This window comes from Electrophorus electricus, chromosome 24 (genome assembly GCF_041902795.1).
Source record: "Electrophorus electricus isolate QZ-2024a chromosome 24, ASM4190279v1, whole genome shotgun sequence".
Lineage (NCBI taxonomy): Eukaryota > Metazoa > Chordata > Actinopteri > Gymnotiformes > Gymnotidae > Electrophorus > Electrophorus electricus.
This window is the reverse complement of record NC_137520.1, coordinates 10,165,585-10,170,145: the sequence shown is the minus strand read 5'-3', so window position 1 is coordinate 10,170,145 and position 4,561 is coordinate 10,165,585.

Here is a 4,561-nt window from a genome sequence, read left to right as displayed (position 1 = left end):
TCTTCTTCCTCTCCTGTCTCTGAGCTCTGTGCCTGGTTTGTTGTGGCTCGCTGTCTCTGTGTGCAGCGCAGAATGATCACACCTCCTCTGTGCCCCGCCCCCTTCTTCAGGTATTAGAGAACTCCCCAAATCAGCAGGTCTCGGAAAACTTTGCTGAGTGAACTTTTATGTGTTCAAAACCTGACCCAACTACAGCGCTAAGATCCTTAATTCCCACAGAGCCGACGGTCTGTGGGAGTTTTTCCCGCAACCGCAGTGAATTTGACAAATAAAGAAACTGTAATGATGACATAAATTTATTAAAAGCGTAGAGAAAAGCCATGGCCTTGAATTCTCATATAACCTATCCAGTCACAAGCCCAGTGATAAATGAGTTCTCTGTGTATTTATTAATACGGCTTATATCCGTTCAGCTCCTTGTTCAAATATGCGAGAGGTTACAGGAAATGTGAAAGAACCACAAATAATGAGACTATTGACAAGTTGCTGGCTTGTCCATAAAATCTACAGGAACAAGAGGTAAGGCTTCAGTTCAGATGCGGCAAGGGAGGAGAAGAGGAGACAGCAAATGTTGAACCAAAATGCTCCTTACAGTGCGCTAGTGTGCAATAGCACAGTGCAAACCTGTGATTTCAACAGAGTGATGAGAGTGAAACTACCTGCATTTATCTTGTTTGCCACAGGTGGAATAAACGCTAGATCTTAGTTGTTTGGGGTGAGCACATACTCAGTACCTGGGGTCTTGCCATGTCCGGCGGTGGCAGCACTTGGCAAGAAAATATCTAGCGATGTGGATTCATAAACCTAAAACATTCATGTCTCAGACGTAAGGAAAAAAGTTCTGTAACAGTTTTCAGGACTTCAGTCTTGAAATGGGTTTAAAGGGGGTGAGAGACACTGCGACTAGAGACTGTTCAAGTCCCTTTGTTTGTGAGACTGAAAGAAAAGAGGGTCATTACACAACATCTACATTCCTTATGCAGATGCCTTGTAGTTACTGAAGCCCAAAGGCAAACAGAGCCAGGTGTGAGAAATCAAAATCCTAAATCTAAAGTGCTATGACACGATACTTCGTGTAGAAAGCTCTTGGATTTCCAAGACTGTTTTTTAGAGCGCTCAAACAGTACATTAAACTAGACAACGCACGTGAGAGATACACGCCACAGAGAATGCAGGAGGCCCACTGCTCATCCAGAAAACAGTGGCACGCAGGCAAACGAATAACACGTCTGATGATAAACAAAAGCAAAGACTTAAACTTGTTAACTGTCAGCTTGTTAATAGTACAGATAGTATATCAGTGCATCCAGCTTGGAAATATGCAAAGTGTATATAGAAAGTATATATAAATGACTTTCTTTTTTCTCTCTCCATACAAAACAGCCAAATTCATGTGAAGTTGAAGTTTACTACCTCTTAAACTAGCTAATAAACCAATATCTGTTCCAGTAATTGTGATCTTTACCTCGGATCACAAACCAAAAAGATGAAAGGGCTAAATGGCATCATCTACAACACGGATGAAGATTCACAGATGCTACCATATATGTTTGGGAGTGAAACCTGGAGATCCCGCTGATCTCACGATAGACCTTCAGTGCACAGTTACAGTACTCTGCTCCAGACCGGAGGTGATGCACAGGAAGTGAGATCTAGATATCCATGATAGTGATCCCAAAGTCCTAGTTTTTAAGCCTATAATTGTCTGAGAGAAAAAGGCTTGTAACTTTTAACAAAACTCAAAAAACAGCCACTAGGTAAATACAGACAGATTCTAAGAAATAAGCTATTATCCAATAATAAAGCTTGTTACTTTAGCAAGGAACTGTATCAAAAAAGGAGCCTTTATGTCTGGACATCTTTTTGTTAAGACTTCTGCATTTTCACCTTGCATGAGGGCATTGGAAGAACACTGACATTAGAACTTTAGCCAGTAGTGTTTGGCACATAGATCTAAAGGATTTACATCCTTTTTTGACATGTAAACAGAATTGTAGAACTGTTTATTTACCATTGATATCACATGACATGCATGTTACTATGATGATTTGAATCATGGATCACTCAGTCACTAACAGCATCTAAAAAAACCCTACAGCTAAACCACTATTACTATTAGTAATTCTATAGTAATTAGTAATATTAGTAATATTAGAAACACAGTACTTAATGTACTGGAGTTAAAATGATAATAAGATAAATTATGTTTTTTTCTTCTAGAGCTTGGTACATACGCTTTCAGTCTGCTAGTTGGCAGAAACCAGATAAACAGGTACTGGCAGAAGAGAGACTGGCATTCACACTGCACTTGACAATGTTTACCATAGACACTGCAGTGAATGATAGTAAACCAGTGCTCTAAGAAAGGACTTCAACAAAGCAATCCGGAAGCATTCTAATCACAATGAAAGATCTAAAGTTAAGGTGCTTCATATTTAAGGTGCCAAATATCAGTCTTTAATCATGTTTGTAGTTTCAGACTCATTTCAGACTCTGAGTTAAAGCTGCTTCTTAGGAGAGCTGTTTTCATATAATCAATCATTAGTGTTTGTGTTTGGAGAGCCCTGCAAAAAACATGGAAGTACAGTTAAATATGTAAGTTAGGTATCATCGTTCCTTAGATCTGAGTTAAGCCAGATCTATGTGGCTGTCTGTTTACACATGTGATCCATCAGACAGCCACATTCGATTGATAGTTCAGCCACAGAGCAAAAGTGAAGTCAGGCACTGAAACCCGAATGTGTTGTTTTAACGTGTCCTCAAAAGTGTTTCATACTGTGTTTCATCCTCTGTCTCTGTGTCCACTGTGAATAGACAAACAGAGACAAGCAGTCCTCATCTCGGGTCCTGCATACCAGTCAAGCTTTACTGATGCATTTTTCATTAAATTCACCGAAACCTGCTCCTGCTTCCAAAAGCAAACAATCAGGCTATCTCAGGAGACATGTTCTCTTTCAACCTCTACACGAAGGTGCAAATGTTCACTTTTTCAAGAATCCATGTCTTCATATGTCAGTTTGGGGGGAGGGGATGTTGACATCATGATTTGCAGAATCAGCACAGATGGCCAGGGCCTTCTGGCCTGTATGATATGCAAGCCGGTCTCTCCACTGATGTGCTTTCAGGGACCCTCAGACAGTGATCAGGTTAAATCCAGCTTTCAAGCTGCAGGATTTTAAAAGCTTGCAGGATTTAGTGCTGGATGAGGCCCAGGATCCTATCTGCCTTTTCCATGGATGCGTGGCCCATGGGACAATCTCAGAGGAAGAATTGTTCCTCACGTTTAATAGCCCGTGTGATGGCCAGGGAGACTGGACTCATGGTGAGCCTCACATACACAATAAAACCCATCATATCCTGAGGGTCTTTATGGTCCACAGTTATGAAGTGCTTCCAAGAGCAGTTCTCCCATCCCCCAGGGGAATGGATGCTTCAAGTATAACCACTTGGTGGGTGAGGGAGATAAATGTCATAGATGTCATGGTTGCCTTGAGAGGGAGATGGAAACGTGTGCAATGCAAAACAGCCTGTGCTCTGTTCGAAACTGAATCGCACTACAGAGGGCAGAAGCCCTGTAACAGATCTGAGCAGCCCCAAAAGACTTGTTGTTCCTCGTGAGCCACCATACACTGGCAGCAAAGCTCATAATGATTTCTTTTGATTAATGAGGGAAGGAAAATAGCCCATATTTTCAGTCTGAAAATACCAATGTATTTAACAATGTATAATAATGTATACCATGCTGGACAGTCTTCATTTAAATAATAAATTAATAATTATGTATTAAATAATAAATAATAATTATTTCGATGACTTACAGCTTTTCAAACCTTTTATGAGCTGCACAATGGTGGGGGGTAGAGGCGGTGTAATTAGTGGATTTTTTAAAGGGTAAGTAATTCAAAGGGTAAGTAATATTGTTAGCTGTGGTTAATGATTTATTACCGATACAGATGTGACTGAGTACTGTACTGAGCCCTGTACTGTATGCACTCTTCATGTGTCCATATGGGCTGATATGAATGCGCTCAGTGGTCTGTGGAAAGCCTTGTTTGCTTTCTCTCCTTCTAGACTTGAGTAAATAAAGAAATGCTGTGAGAATCACATGTTTTTGTAGACTGTGGATCAAAGTATTTATTTGCCTTCCATGAGAAAAAAGGCAACTTTTCCATTTGCATGTAGCACATTCATCTTGTTGGTGTGGGCATATTTGTGGGTGTGTATGTGTGTGTGTGTGTGTGTGTGTGTGTGTGTGTGTGTGTAGGTTGCTATCACACTGGGGCTATGTACCTAACCCAGCACTTACAGAGGAAGTCCAACTGACAGTGTGAATTCAGAAAACACCTAAATGTCAGAACACCTTTGATGTCCACCAAGTTCAATGACTGTCATTACAAAATACCACACTCTTGTCTAATGAGAGAGCACAAGAGTGCATCAGATTCAATAGAGTCAGCTAACAACACCTAATCGCTGAGAACAGGTATAATGGGACAAGGAGGTCCCTCCACAGTCCTCCAAACCTAGGAGGCACTTAACTGTCCTGTAGTTTTCACAAGCA